Source organism: Vulpes vulpes, chromosome 1 (genome assembly GCF_048418805.1).
Source record: "Vulpes vulpes isolate BD-2025 chromosome 1, VulVul3, whole genome shotgun sequence".
NCBI lineage: Eukaryota > Metazoa > Chordata > Mammalia > Carnivora > Canidae > Vulpes > Vulpes vulpes.
In genome coordinates, this window is record NC_132780.1 from 86,229,288 (window position 1) to 86,245,681 (window position 16,394).

The 16,394-nt window shown below is 39.6% G+C and overlaps 1 protein-coding gene across 21 annotated transcripts in view; it reads left to right on the forward strand.

Moving 5' to 3' along the window:
* The window catches only part of PLAGL1 (PLAG1 like zinc finger 1), a 73,255-nt gene that overhangs the window by 32,265 nt on the left and 24,596 nt on the right, over nucleotides 1–16,394 (forward strand). For 15 of the 21 annotated variants that reach the window (XM_025997948.2, XM_072719234.1, XM_072719349.1 and 12 more), the window contains exon 3: nucleotides 9,293–9,365. The exons of 4 other annotated variants lie outside the window; for them this stretch is intronic. The gene's annotated coding sequence lies outside the window, so the exon portion shown is untranslated. Of the gene's footprint in view, nucleotides 1–9,292; nucleotides 9,366–13,774; nucleotides 13,807–16,394 lie in introns of all 21 variants that reach the window. 2 more of the 21 variants (XM_072719272.1, XM_025997947.2) reach the window with 1 other exon arrangement.

Consider the following 16,394-nt stretch of genomic DNA (forward strand, 5'->3'; position numbering starts at 1 on the left):
TATTTATTCATGACAGACAGAGAGAGAGAGAGGCAGAGACACAGGGAGAGAAGCAGGCTCCATGCATGGAGCCCAACGCAGGACTCAATCCCGGGTCTCCAGGATCACACCCCAGGCCGAAGGGGGCGCCAAACTGCTGGGCCACAGGGGCTGCCCAGTAATAAAGATTTTAAAACAGAAAACAAAGACACTATAAACTTAGAGGAACAAAGAATGACAATAGACTTTTCACCAAAAGCAATGCAATCCAAAAAACAGTGAAACAACTTCTTTAAAATAATGAAGGAAAAAACTGTCAACCTAGAAGATGTATAGCTAATAAAAATGTCTTTCAAAAAAGATAGTAAAATACTTTTTTTTACTAGCTTAATCTAAAATCATGACCTGAGATGAAGGCAGACATTTAACCAACTGAGCCACCCAGTTGCCCCCAGAATTTTTATACCACATGTGAAGATGTGTAATATCCCTTGAGGGTGCATTGTGTTAAGAATGTAACAAGAAGGGATGCCTGGGTGGCTCAGTGGTTAAGTGTCTGCCTTCGGCTCAGAGTGTGATCCTGGAGTTCCGAGATCAAGTCCCACATCAGGCTTCCTGCATGGAACCTGCTTCTCCCTCTGCCTGTGTCTCTGCCTCTGTCTTTGTGTCTCTCATGAATAAATAAATAAAATCTTAAAAAACAAACAAAAAAAGAATATAACAAGAAACCCTAAGTCAACCACTAAGACCTCAAAAGAAAGAGTTCTAAGCCAAAGGAGATAAAATTAAATCAGAAAAAGTCCAAAAAGAAGACAAAGAAAAAAAAAAAAAGGAAAAGGGAAATGGAGTACAGATTAGTAGCAAGATGTACATTTCAACTTAACTATCAATAGTCCTATTAAGTATAAATGGTGTAAACATTCTAAGTAAAAGTCAATGAATGTCAGCTTAGACTTTTCAAAAAAGAAAATGAGTTAGCTATGTGGTGCCTACAGAAATGTGCTTTATATATCTAAAGACATGATTAGATTATAAAGTAGGGGATGGAAAACAATATTTTTGTATTAATTTTTTTAAGCTTGGGGTGGCTAATCCATGGCTCAAAGAAGTCTCATGAAAAACTTTAAAATATTTTAAACTAAAGTTTAAAACAAGCTTATAAGTGTGTGGGGGCAGGCAGCTAAAACAATGCTTAGGGGGAAATTTATAGCAACAAATGCATTATTAGCATATCTAAAATCTGTAACCTAAATTTCTACCTCTTTAACCTAGCAAAAGAAAAGCAAATTAGGTCTAAAGCAAGTAGAAGAAAATAAATAAAAATCAGGGAAGTTAACAAAATTGAAAATAGGAAAACAAGAGAAAATCAAAACAAAAAGTGGTTCTTTGAACAAGATAAAAAAATCAAATAAAAATAGAACTATGGCCAGTTCAACCAAAGAAAAAAGAAGGTGTGAATTACCAATGTCAGGAACAGAAGAGAGCTCATAACTACTCACCTCATGGTACTGATCTCATGGATATTACAGGGGAAATAAGAGAATACTACAGGCCCACAGATTTGAAAGCAGATGAAATGGAACTATGTCTAGAAAGATGTATACAAACCACTGAAACTGTCTCAAGGAGAAATAGGTAACTCAAATTGCCCTCTATTAAATCAAGTTAATAGTAAAAACAAAACAAAAATAAAAACCAAACAACAACTTTCCAGAAAAGAATACTCACCAGGCCCAAATGGTTGTGCTGGTAAATTTTACCAAATAACCCATGTGACAAAAAAATGAAAAGGGAAATTGGAAAGTACTGTCAACTGAATGAAAATAAAAACTTATTTCCAAATAATGAGGATGCAACTATAGCAGGCCTTTTAGAGAAGTTTATAGCACCAAATGCCTGTATTAGGAAAGCTCAACAGCCTGAAAATAACGGCTCTAGGTAATAGATCATCAAAATCATCTTTAAACATCTGGATAAAAAAATGTTTATTTCATGTTGGAGAAGACAGTACAGATGGTTATAAAAAGGCAACTCTTAGACCATAGGAAAGAAATAACCATCAGACTTTCTCTGCTGTGGGTGACTTTCTTTAGTGAGGCACATTCCTTTAGATATTCTTTGATTATTTTTTAAATAATCTCTACAGCTAAGGTGAGGCTTAAATTGACCATCCGGAGATCGAGAGTCACATGCTCTACTAGCTGAGTCAGCCAGGCATCCCTCCCTGAGATAGTCTTAAGGGTTCTTCCCAACTATTAACTTCTGAGATCAGTGGTAGTGAAGGAAAAAACATTTTTTCAATGTTAATAGGCTGTAAATTAACATGCACATTTAAACTGATGTCTTATATAGTGGGTAATACAATATAAGAATGAGCAGTAATTTTTAAAAATCCTGGCACTGTAGAATTAGAAGGAGCTCTAAGTGGTGTTTAGTCAAACAACAATGGCTTCAGCTTTCTAATTCTTTTAATATCAAAGCCTTGGGTTAAAAAAAAAAATTAAGGGAGATCCATTTAAGTTTGCAATTCAACAAAAACAGTGCATGAGAAGTAAGCCACTGAAAGATGTATTCAGAGTTCAGAGAAAATTGCATCAAGCTCAGAGACAATCACCAACATTCTAGATGTGATTTTGTATTAGGTCTAAAAGGTTGGATATATGTCATCTTCTCTCCAAATCCTTTTCTGGCTCTTTCAGACTTAGTGGCCTCTGTCTTTTCACAGTATTTTGTACACTCTGTACTGTAACATCTACATACTACCAACTATTGTTAAGGTGTTATGAAAAATGAGACCAGGAGTAAAAAAAAAAAAATTTAAGTTTGCCCTTTTGTTTACCACTGGCCGTCTTTGCGCTAGAAAAAGTTCATCTGTTTTCTCCTAGTAAGTAGTGTGAGGGTCAAATGAAATAACATATGTAGTCTTTGAAAACTTTAAAGCACTAACTCCATGCAACAAATATTCCTATTCTATATTTTCATTTTCATGTGGCAACTGTCTGTGAATTTCTGCCTTTCACAAATATATTCCTGCTTAAAGTAGTTAAATGGCAAGAAGCAAAGCTGATTGCACAGAAAAACCATATCGCTGCTTTGTAACAACCAAGGATTTTCCTCAGTCAGATTTTTAAAAGACAATTCAATTGGTGTTTCTATTTTGTGTAATAGCTTATCTTTTATGACAGTTTTATCTGGGTTTATTAGTTAGCTACCTTAAAATATTAGACTCAAGTGGTAAATTTTTAGTACTAGAGAGAACCATATAATCCAGAGGCTGAAAGTTAAATTTTACATCTTTTTATTTAAAAGGAAACATTTTTCTCCTTTACGTTTTATATCGGTCTGATTTTCAACACCAATGATAATAGCTAGCATGATTAAGCATTTATTATGTGCTAATGCTACTGTAGGTGCTTTATACAAGTTATCTAACTTGATTCTTTACAGACACTATCAGAGAAGATATTATTCCTCTTTTGCAGTTGAGAAACTGAGAATCCGAAAATTATGTTAATTGCTTAATTTACAAAATTACCAAAAGGTGACACTAAAGTTTCAATGTGGATCGGACATCAGACTCCATACTCAAGCACTGCCTCCTTGGATGAGTGGTACATTGCATCGGGCTTAGGAGTAGATTGATTATTCAATGTAGTTATGGTGAGAGAAGTTCAGTGAATAATTGTATGTATACATGGCAGCAAGGTATTACATGGGGTTGAAAAACAGAATACTTCAAGTTGTGTTTCCGATACATATTTGTTACCTTTCTTAAGTCTGTTTTCCTCATTCAAAAATAGAAACTAGTAAAATCACCTATCTTAGGTGGTTGTGGTGAAGATCAAATTGATGTTTCTAAATGCTTTAAATGCTTTTGAAAGGGTATATAAATGAGTTGATGAGTGTATTTTGTCATTTGCCATAGCCTTTGTTAAGTAGTAAATTATCTGAGACCTTTTAAAAAAAATGATTTGATTTATAGAAACTGAGTTTCCAGAGCAGCTCTGTTGAATTAGAGTGATCTATTATGTAAGGAAGTTCTACTCAAGAGACTAGCGTTCTCCGATGAGATACTTTATATTTGAGGATCGGTTATTTCACAATACCTGAATTCTTGACAGATATTTGTCTCCATTTTGAAAGAGTAGAAAGACAAGAGAGGCCCAAAATGGATCAGTGCCAGAGTCAGCTTTGAGACTCCTAATATAACTGTCACGCCGCATCTACTAGGAAGCCATCTTTTGTGTGCTGTTGAGACCTTTGTATTTTCTAAGCTTACTTCTGTCTCATCCTGAGAACAAGTGAAAGTCTTGAAGACTGTTCAGTACCATGTACAAAATGGCATCTTTGGTGATCAGTGAACAATCAGTGAATGGATCTCCCAGGTCATACCGAAGCTCATAAGATGGGCATGTGGGAAGTTGTGTTCTGTGTCAAGGAATGACTTCTCCATACCTTTCATTCCAACATTGTTTATTTTCTTTTTGGTGTAGGAATTTTCAGATTTAACCCATCCACTCCCATGCTTCCTCAGGATTAGTGGCAGAAATGGAATGGAGCACGATAAAATAATGCATTATTTTACAGGCTTTCTTGAAGGTTGCGTCAAACAAGCAGGTTAGAATTCAGGGGAAACTTTAGAAACCTTTTGATCAAACCTGTTCAGGGTAGGTAACCAATCAGGAGAATCCATCTTCTTTCCTAGCCCTTAGTGCTCCCCCTGCCCCTGGCTAACCCCCCTCACTCCCGCAAAGCTGCACATGGCTCATGCACACACAGACTGTCATTTAGGGGTCTCGATTACCAATTTGGGTGAATACCTCACTCACATCAAAAGCTAACCAACCATTCTATCTCTGTTCACATTTTTGTTTTGCAAACAGAATTTACGCAAACCGAACTCTCTTTAGGTTGTGTGGCCTTCCCTGGAAATCAGGCCGTGGAGGAAGCCCCTAGCAATTACAGCTGTAAATTCATCCGATGGTGGTAGTTTACTGAGTGTGAACTGATTAGAGCTGCCCACATAACCATGCTTAATATCATCATTAGAACTATCAGGTTGAGAATAAAGTGTCCCAGTAGTTTGGGTAGGGTGACACGAAAGAAATTGCAGATTGAATGAGACAATTGCTTGCAGGATTGCAGGATGGAAAAAGAAAGGGAGAGTGAGCAGGCGAAGTTTATTTATGGAATGTCAGGGGGCCATTGAGGCTCAGCAGGCCCTAGAAGTGGAGGACTTCCCTGGGTGCTTGTTTTCTCCCTCTGACCTTGGATGAACTAGTGAGCAGTATATTATGCCGGGCGATTGTGCTGGTTTGTCATGGTTAGCATTCTGGACTGTCACTGGAATGTAGGAAACGGATGAATTTGAATTGAACCATGAGGTGGTCTGCCGGGCCCTCTCCTTGTCTCAAGGAAACCTGTCGCTGTTTGTCTGGGCCTGGCCTGATGGAAGCAGTGGAGGGAAAGAGAGGTGGGCCTTTGATCTCTTTGTTGCAGCTGCTCCCTGGGAACTCGCTGAAATCAATGCCCTGTTTTCCTGAAGGAATGAATGGCTCTGCCTAACTAGCTTTGTGAAGCTGTGGGGGAATTCACTGCCTCTGTTTATTGACAGCTGAAAAGGAGCACATGGGGTGGAATGGACCTTCTTGTGAAAACCAGGCACAGGGAAAATTAGACCTCAATTTAACACAGAGGAATTTGGAAATTCACCCCAAAGGAGACGGTGGTTTCTCATGCTTACATTAGAATTACTCAAGTTTGGGGCTAGTGTGTAATGAACAATGGACGTTCTGTCACAACTGTGTTATAAGTAGGAATATGGTATGCATAATAAATGATGCTAAGTAGAAGTTGATTCAACACCCTCCTTCTATTTTAAACACAGAAGTAGAGGAAGACAAATATTAACCATGATATAATCAAGTGATTCTTCTATTTTTGCCTGAAGAAGAATCAGAAAAAAAATTCATATTTAAAATAAGCATCATTAGTGTAATATGACTAAGTGTCAAGAATGTCATTCATGTCTGTCTCCAAACATCTCTGAACTTTGTATCTAAGTTTTACTCCTGCTACTAACTAGTCCTGCTGCTCTGGATAGTGTGTGTCGTGTGGGAATATTTTGATAACATGTTTATTTTCAATTAAACGTAGGATATTCGTAGGATATTGTGACCAAAAGGCTATGCCAAGTATATTCGTAGGATATTGTGACCAAAAGGCTATGCCAAGTATAAATGAAACTGGGGAAAGACCGATATAGCACTTGCCAATAACACAGTTCATAAATCCTAAAATTACCACCTTACTTTTGAGAACACAGTAAGGAAAAAAGTCTTGAGTTTATCACCAGGAAGCATCACCGTATACCTTCTTTCACATCTCCCCTCACTTGCTTGATTTCCCAGGAAGAATTTATAGCTTCTTCCTTTGGCCCCAAGCCCTTTGTGCATACCTCTATTATAGCACTTAACACACTGCCCTGTAGCTCTTTGTTTAGGTGTATTCTTTTAGCTGGAAGTAAAGCAGCTGTGGCGGATTCATTTTTATATCTCCAAGCCCAGCAAAGCTCTTGGCTCCGTGAATGCGAGCTGCATGAATGGGGATTGATAGCTCCCTGTACATTACTTTGAATGTAATTACTTATCCAGGCTTCAACTGCAAATACTACATTTTAGGAAAACCTGATTGATCTATTGTTACCTGATTGGTGCTATAGCTTTTTAAAATCTATTCTTTATGGAGAATTATTAAACACTCTTTTTGATTTGGCAAGTTTGTTGGGTAGTCCATCAGCCTCTGAACAGGAAGCATAAAAAAAGTGGATTGCATTGTCCTTTTCAAATCTAAACTCTGTTCTCCAATATTCTTTCCTAAAATTAAATCTCAACCCAGTGTTTAGATATTTTTCAGTACAAAGAGACAGCTTTTCGTTTAGAGTTTTGTAGACTTTCACTTGACTAGATTTAGCGATTGAGATGGATAAAGCTTCCATTTTACATGATTTATTTCTATGATGTAATGTTAAATAATGCAAAACAAAGCACCCTTTGACAATTTCTTTAACCAGATTTACCACTACTGTTTGTTATGAGCCCCTTATCAAAGGAAGCAAACACCTTCACTTGTCAGTGAAAAAGTGTAAGGGAAATTTTGAGTCTAAAGGACTAACTACTGTGATTTCATAGGACCCTAGAACAAGCCCAGTTCAGGGCTATTCTCAAGTTAAAACGTATTTCTTTTAAACCACAGCTTTAAGTGGGAAATGGTTGTCAACATTCTTTGGGAAACAACATCTTAAAATCATAACGGAAAATTTTAGTAAATGGAGGGGTAGGTAAGCACAGAAATACAGTAACTGGCTAATATTTTACTCTCCATGATATTTTTGTTTTTACCACCAAGATTATTTTTAAAGAGATCTATTTGGTCGTCTGTTTTTGATCAAAGGTAAGGGTGAAGTTTAAAATACAGGTTTGCAAATGTGTGAGTTTTGGTAGGAATTTTGTAGAGGCATGGGGTGTTTGTATGGGTCACACAAATGTGGTAGATTCAGCAGTTTGCAATTCTGCTGAGACTTCAGATTTCTTATGAAATAGGAAAATTACCATGGCCTTGATCATCGATAGACTCTCGCCCCCATAAGAATTAACTTGGAGATAAGAAAGCAGTAAGCATAGCACTTAGGTTTTATAACTTGGCTGCTCTACCCTCCGTTTCTGGAAGTAATTTCATGTGACATCATACCGAAGTAGGGAGGGGTGAAGGGTGGAAGGAAGTGTAGGAAATCAAACCACACTTTTTCATTTTAGCAGTAAGGCATATCTTTGTCTACATTGATAGAACTACATACAGACCACGGAAGTAACTTCAGTTAAGAATCGGTGTTCTTGCTGTGTCTGTAGAAATCAGATCACTCCAGCTCCATGATCATCCATAAAAGAGCCTTTTCTCAGGACCAAAGACTGCTACAATATCTAAGGAGAATCATTTCAAATGGCGTAAGAGTCAAACCTTCAAAATAGGTTTGAAGATCAACATATATTAGGTGTTTGTACTTGTGTGTGTGTTTATCTCCATCAGCAAACTTCCTAGTAGAAAGACACCAGATATTTCCCTCTCAGATGGCTTCCCGTCCATCCAGACTAACCAAATAAAGCAGCCCTACTACAGGCTTATCTAGTCATTGAAAGGGAAACATCCTCCTTATTCATTAGATTGAATTACAGGAAAGACTGTTCTGAAATATAGATTTAAAATTACCTTCATTGGATGTGCTTACTGTCAACAAGTTCTGCCTTTCAGGCCTCTTTTCTCACAGTAGCCTTGTCTTTGGGGGGAAAAAAACCCAGGAGTGGAGCAAAGGAGTTTTGTTTGGTTGGTTTTTGGGGTTTTTTGGTTGTTTTGTTTTTTGGTTTTTGTTTGCCTCTGTTTGGGGCCTTTTAATGATCTTTCTTGCTCCTTAAAGATCCTCTCCTCCCCCACTTCACTCTCAACCCTGCTTGGACACTGTTTCCTAAAGGATAGTGTTTGTGTTTGACTCTTTTTAAAAGGTTCTGATTATCACTGCATTTCTGCTTGAGGCTGTGAGGTATTTGTACTTGAATTGGGTATCTGGGAAATAATTGCAAATACGGGAGTGCTCCTTGCTTCCCAGGTACCTGTATGAAGCTCTTTCCTCAGTTCAGCTCATTTAGCTGTAAAAGGTTCCTCTGCTGTAGGTACCATTTTGTTTTTGTGTTATAGATGAGGAAGCCGGGGCAGAGAGAGACCAAACAAATTGTGTGAGGTTTCTTTTTCCTTTTTTTAAAGATTTTATTTAAGAGAGAAAGAGCAGACAGGGACAGGGAGAGGGAGAGGGGGAGCAGGCTCCCTGTTGAGTAAAGCGCCTGATGCGGGGCTCAATCCCAGGACCCCAGGTTCATGACTTGAGTGGAAGACAGACGCTTAACCAACTGAGCCACCCAGGTGCCCTTTGTGTGAGGTTTCTAAGTGGCTCCAGGTGACACCTGGATTTGACTCTGGGCCTTCTGACACATGGCCCATGCTCTTAACCATGTGACTGCACTGCTTCTCTAAGAGGAAGACTGCTGTCAGAACTTAAAGGCATGTCTCTGGAATATAGGGATATGGCACTGTGGTATGTTGACGAAGAGAAATTTTTGATCTTGACATTCCTATTCTTTGTATCTGTGTCTGAACCTCCTATCCTGTGTATCAGTGTCTACTTATAGAGCACCGATATGGCTTTTCCCCCAATGCCTCCCCCCCTTTTATTTTAACCTTTTGCTTTTTCCCCCCCTCACTCTAGGATTGCTCTCACATCTGATGTGGCCTTGGTTTCACATCACATTTAAAACTCTCCATACCTCAGACTGAAAAAGGTAAGTATGTCTGTGCTGCGCCGTCGGACTTCTGCCCAGGCAGCTCTCTTGGGGCCAGTTGTGAGTTTGTATTCTTGTTCTTTCCTATGGTATGGCACACACCAAAGCCTTCTACCTTTTCCACAGTAGAGGGGGTTATGTTCCAGAAAATGCTTCCTCTCAAGAGAAGTTGCACTGAAGGAACTTCAGGCTTTGAAGGAAAAACAGGGTTAAGGGATATGAAAGCCCATTTTTCACTCTTGAGAAAAAAATCAAGAGAATATGCAAAGAACTGTCACTGATATTTATATGCATTTAGAAATAAGGGATATTATACAACTGATTTTTAGTTATCACAACTTGCTTACTGATAATTTGTGATCTCCCTATCTTACATTCTAAAATGATGTTTTAAAATGATCTTAAAAACAAATACTAGGGGGGAATTTGGGGGCATTATCCTCCACTTAGAATCATAGTGAGTCTGCTGCATATGTTACAATTCAGTTTCTAAATCACGCTCTTAAAAACCATAATATGAACTGATTCTCAATTTGCATCTGTTCTGTCCAAATTTCCTAAAGTTACGAAATGAGGAAATAAGTGGGCTTCTAAATCCAGTGTTTATCTGGGAGACCTTATGGTTGGCAGGATCTTCAATATTTATCAGAAGTTTTTGTTTCTGATCATTTTCCACCATACATATGGAAATTATAATTTGTTCTAACCACCTATTTCAAAATAACAATCTCTAATTCCAGCCTTAAATTTCATATCCACATTTTGGTGTTTTTTTCCCTGTAACATGTATTAGTCCTCTGTTTAAGAAGCCTATACCTTCCTCACCTAATGATACCCTCCCCCTGTTTTTTGGAGCTTCAGTGCTAACAGTGTTGCTTAACCATAATTCTTGGCCTCTCTCCCCACATTTTTTTTTTCAAAATGTCCTTGACTGTAATATGCCGTTTTTTTAAAAAAAATCCAGTGTTCTGTGTAAGTTTCCTTATATTACATCTTACCCTTGAATATTTTTTCCTAAGCCTCTCACTAGATAAGTCACTTCCCAATTTATTTTGCTCTGGGGGCTGACTTCCAGGAGGTTATCCACAGCTGCCTGCGGTGGAAAGCCAGAGTGAAGAGAATATTAGAAATATAGGGGTGTGTGTTTGAATTCCTGTTCTCCAAGTGATTCTAACTGAAACTTGCCCACCAACACATTCGAAAAGAAAAATATAGCAAAATCCAAAAATGCCAGAATCACTTCTGTATGTCATTTAGGTCACTTTATGTTACCTGTGAGACCAATCAATTCATGCCAGGCACAATTGTTTTCTCTAGTTAAACATGATATTGCCATGTAAGGCAAAACAATGTGTGTGTGTTGTGTGTGTGTGTGTGTGTGTGTGTGTGTGTAGCGATAGAAGTAGGAGATCCCTGGGTGGCTCGGCGGTTTGATGCCTGCCTTTGGCCCGGGGCGCAGTCCTGGGCTTCTGGCATGGAGCCTGCTTCTCCCTCTGCCTGTGTCTCTGCCTCTCTCTCTATGTCTATCATGAATAAATAAATAAAATCTTAAAAAAAGCGATGGAAGTTTATTAAGTGAGGATACAGAGAAAGCTCTCAGAAGTGAGAGGGGTCCCAACAGGTTTGCCCAGCACAGCAATAATATGACACTGTTTAAGAATTTAGGAATCTTTCAAATACATGACACACGAAACTTGGAGGTATGCAGGAAATAATAGAAATTTCTTTTGCAAGCACATGTTAGGAAATGAAATCGCACCATGATCCATATTAAAGAAAGATTATGGAAGTGAATCAATAACTTATATCCTGTCACATATATGGTATTCTGAAACAGGTTACTAGTGTTTCCTGCTGTGAACTTATACGGCCTATAAAGTCGTTGATACTTAACAGGTCACATCTACTTTGCATGTATACTTTAGACTCTACACCATCCTGCTTCTATGTGTACATATATAATGTGTAATCTTGTAACAGCTCTGCAAAGTAGATAGATGTCACCACAGGGAAGTTAGGGAACTTGCCTAAGATGGCCTACCTGGGAAGTAGCAGAGCCAATATTCAAACCTGGAACCATTTGACTCAACACGAGTGGTCTTTCTGTTATACCACACCATTTTTCTAGATTGTATTTAGAATACTCTGTATAAATGATAGAATATTATCATTTGGTTGATTTTTTTTTAAATAACCTAGGAACACAACTTAGTGTTAAGTAGAGTGTGTTGCTGACACAGTAGAATAATGGAGAGTAAAACACATTGTTGTATCACTTTTAGGTAAGAAAAGTTATTATCTAAGAATTCTCATTAAAATTTCTTTATTTTCTGACTCCCGGAACAAACAAAAGACTAAAATGAAGATCATTTAGAGATGAAGGGAGTTGGGAGGGTTGTTCATAATATAGGATAGTATTAAATATGTTAAAAATAAAGCACATTTCTCTACCAGTGTGTTTAAAATAGCACCAGGAGTTATGCATGTTTATACTATAACAAAGTGTACTTTATTTGGGGAATAATTTAATTGATCCATTATGTGGCATTTACCAAGGTAATTTTTTCCTTTTTGTTTGAGCACAGGAATTAAAAGTGATTCATAAAACAGACACACAATCAACATGTAAATTAGAACCACATTAAGATGATCATCATTTTATGTTGTTTCCCAAGAATGGTTCTCATTTGCCCTGTATATTCAACTCTAAGTGCTGTTAAGAGTGTTGTGAGTTCTGGTTCAGGGAAGATTTAGAACTCCCTGAGAACAGTTCATTTTATGGAGAAACTTCAGTGTGCAGTTATTGCATTTATTTTTTTGTGCACTTTTTTTTTGTTTTTTGTTTTCACCAAGGGAATTGCCATTATATTGATTTTAATGTATACAATGGATAAATCCAGTAGCGTAATCTGTACATGTGCTGTCTGAAATCTCTTTCAATAACATAAGCCTGAGCATGTTGCTCTCCTGATTAAAAACTTGCAGTGGTTCTTATTAGTCAGGACTCTTGGTTGCAACTGACAGAAACTAATGGGCCTACTGAAGAATTCCCAGCAGCTAAGTGACAGGAATGTATTTGCATGTTAGAAGAATCATTCTGAAAGCAGCATTGTGATTAGAACGAAGGGGAGCCACTCCAAAAACAGAGACCTAGGAACCAGAATGGACCTCTGTCTCCAGTATGTAGAAATGTCCCTTTGCACTGACCTGATTCAAGCTCTTTCCTCAGCAGACTGTTAGTAAGTTTAAGGGAAGCCATATGCAAATTGAGTTTAGGCCAATGAAATGGACCAGTCTCCCATTCTCCAGTATATCTCTCCACCATTCTCCTACCAAGTTTTTAGGCACCACAGATTGGAGAACAGTCTCCGACACATGGTTGCCATTCTTGGGTGATGGGTGTGGGGGATAGGCCACATTAATGTTCTTGAATTGCTTGCTTTTCTTTTCCCTTCTGAGCCTCACCTATCTGGTGTGAGAAAGGAAGCAAGTGTCAACAGGGGCCAGATCCTTGTGAGGCCAGAGTGGCCCCACACTGTGGTTGCTTTGCTTTTCCAAACCTCTGCCTGTTTGCTCAACAAAAGCCCTAGCTTCCATGTTTGTTGTCTCTGAGTTCCCGTCTCAGGTACAATTTAATATAAAATACTCTGTCCGATAACCCAGATCAGGGAAAGGGCACTGCCTTGGCACACTCTGCCTCTGTGACAGGGCATTTGCTCCCCAGACAACTCCTCCTCTCCCATTTCCATCTTCCCACTGGACATGCCTCCATGGATGGGGCAGACTAAGTGGGTGCCTGGGTGGCAACGAAATGGGGTTCCCTGTTGCTGAGTCTTACACATCTGAAGTTCTTCCAGCCAGGGCTCTCTGTTCTGAAGATTCTAAGCTCTGTAGGATGGCTGGTATATCTTGGTTATGTGGAATCCTCTCCAGTGTTCAGCCAGGGCTTTCGGGAGCCTCTTCTGAAGACCTGCGATATTCAGCCATAGAACTGAAATGAAATTTGCTTTAAGGATGTGTGAGTGGCCTCAAAGTCCAAAACCCCTCTTCAGTGTTGATGCCACAAGTACCTACCGTTACTGCAATATTTTGGGATGAACAAATTGGAAACATTAAGGGCTTATATCCTCTCTCCTGGGGAAGGAGCCTCCTCTCCCCCAGCTTCTTGGTTTGCTGCACAGCTTGTTTCCTCTGTATGGAAATGCACTGTCCCTCTCCCAGTCCCCACCTGCTGCCCTGGGAGGCAGGGCCCAGCTTAGGAAGCAGGGGTGTCCTGTGCCTCAGACCAGCGATGCAGGCCTCCCTCTTTCCTCTTCCTGGTCCACATCATTACTTCCTTTGGTTTTTAAGCAATTCAGAGTTTAAGATAAAGGCCTTAAAGACAACTTTCTCTGCCTCTCCCTTTCTAGGTATTTGCATAGGAATCAGAGGAGTTAATCTTGTGAGTAAACTCTCCACATCTGCACGGGTTTCCTTCCTTCCTCCTCTATCTGCCCCAGGGTTGTAAGCACAGGACTGCCCCCAGGTCACAGCGCCTTTGCAGAGACCACACTCCTCTCTGCAACAGAGGATGGCTCTCTTTTGAAAAACAATATGGCTCCAGTTGTAGCAATTGAGGCATCGACAGCAGGAGTCTAAGATTCTCAGCCCCTCATGGAGGCACACCACAAGTTCCAGTCCCACTGCACAACTTTTTTAAGTATGCAGGAAGTCTTCCCTGTTTTCGTCCCTGTAACTGATTCAGAGTCCAGCCCCCATCCTGCTAACATACAGGGAAATGTCATCTCCGGCATTTTTAGGTGTCTCCCTTACCCCCGTGGGGTGTATCCCAGAACCCAGAGATTTCCATGGCACCTGTGAGGTGGACCAGCCCCTGACCTTGTGTGGGTCACAGCAGTAGTCTCTGGAGCTCTCTGCCTCAAGACCATGAGCAGAGGCTGGAAACCTGCCCTGGGTCAGGTCTTCCTGAGCACACCCTACTCCCTGTCCTCTCGAGGGCTCTGCCCATTGGCCCAGAGAACAGAGCTGGGCAAGGGCCGCTGGTGGGAGAGGGTCTTTCTCTCACCTTTGCATGTGCCCTCTCCTTCCATCTCAGGAGTTGGACATAATTGCCTTCTTGGGTTTAGATGTTAACAAAGACAGACTGCCTCTGCTGTCATCTGGGCTAAAATACAGGGAATTGCAAAGCCCGCCACCTGTTTTAAATGAGCTAGAAAGAAAAGCTGTTGGGAGGACAAAGCAAAATTCCAGAGTTGTCCTGCCGTGCTGATTTGGAGGCTGTAGTGAAGGCAAAACATTTTCCAAACAGTGGTAACTATGGAAATTCCGAGAAGGAAACAGATTTGAGAGACAGCTCCCAGAATCTGGATAGCTTAGTGAGAAAAATCTAGTATGACTCCAGGGTTTCTGACTTTGGAGTCTGGGAACTGACACAGTAAAGAGACTGACCTGTTGACAATGTGGACTCTCACACTACATGCTCTGGATGCCAGCTCTGCTACCTGCCAGTCATGTGAGCATGGGCAAATTCATGCAACTTCTGAGTTTCAGTTTCCCCATAAGTAAAATGGGACTAATATCTCACATGGTTGTTGAGTATTACATGATTAAAATGGCCATGACCTGTGAGCATCCAGCAAGTGCTAGCTATTATTACAGAGTGGTGCCAGTAGCTAATTCGCTAATGCTGGAGGAGGAGGAGCCCCTGCTTCAGAACAGGTGACTTTCAGGGCTGTGAGATATCCAGGCTGAAAGGGGGTATAGATGGATTCATCTGGGATTTGAAAGAAAGTTCAAGATTGAAGACAGATTTGGGAGGCCTCTGACTTCAAGGAGCAGTTGAAACCTTGGGTTGTGAGTGCAGCCCCCCAGGGCTATTGCAAGAAGGAGGGCCAGGTGTCAGGCCCACAGATCTATTCAAATTTTGGGTGACCCTTTGCAACTTGCTCCCCTCTGTCATCTTTAAGCTGACTTTGTTGTTTTGAGATAAATAGGAATATCCCGTTTAGAGTCTCTACTTCAGAGGTATAATCTCATTGTTTGCTCAGTGAAATAAAAGTTAGTTGTCTGTTATCTCCCATATTGGGTGAGAGCTCCTTTCCATCTGGAATTACAGTCTTTAGAAAGAAAAAAAAAAACTATTTGAAAAGCTTTTCAAAAACAAACCTTGCACATCTTCAATCTAGAGGAGTCTTTCACTGAAAACTGAGGCAGAATTCCCAGCGTTTGGGGCTTGCCCAATTCTTTCCCGCTAGGATCATTAGAAATAAAAAAGTCAGTTTGAAGAATTGACTTAAGAAAAATTGGGAGTAGCCAGAAGTGAATGAGCTGAAACTGGAGGGAAGTCCCTTTGTTTAATTTGGGTCTCAGTGCATGCTCAGCAGGCAGCTAAACCAGGACATTCATAGAGCAAAGGGCATGTTCTTAAATGCGGCTCTCAGAAGCAAATGCCTAGAAAGACATACCATGCCAGCAAAAATGCATTCTAGAAACCATACGCTCTAGACTCAGGAGATCTTACTTTTTGTCATCAGTGAGTAAGCAGATACAAACAGATCATCTTCCAAGAGACATTTTCCCTTTTATTTAAAGCAATTAACTATAATCTTTTTACCGTGTGCCAATCCCCATTTCTAGAAAAATGTGACTTTTCTTCTTTGGAGCTCAGAAACATATTTAGGAGTGTTTAATGTTACAGGGTCATTTTTTCCATATATATATATATATATATATATATGGTAAAAAATATATATATAAAAGATTTGTATAAGATATATTTGAAAGATTATATAATGTGTATATATACTTGAAAGATTGTATGTTATATACATATATATGAAAGATTAAAAACTTTTTCTCTGATTTTGAAATCTGAATTCTGACCTGAAAAGCAGTCTGCAAGTAGTCTCCTGTCAAACTTAGATGTATTATTTTTCCTGTCTCTTCTCTGCTTTATTAATTGTCGCACACTGCACACGGTTTTCCCCCGGGGCCACGCATGCTTTCAGGTTCTCTGTTGCATTGTTAGCT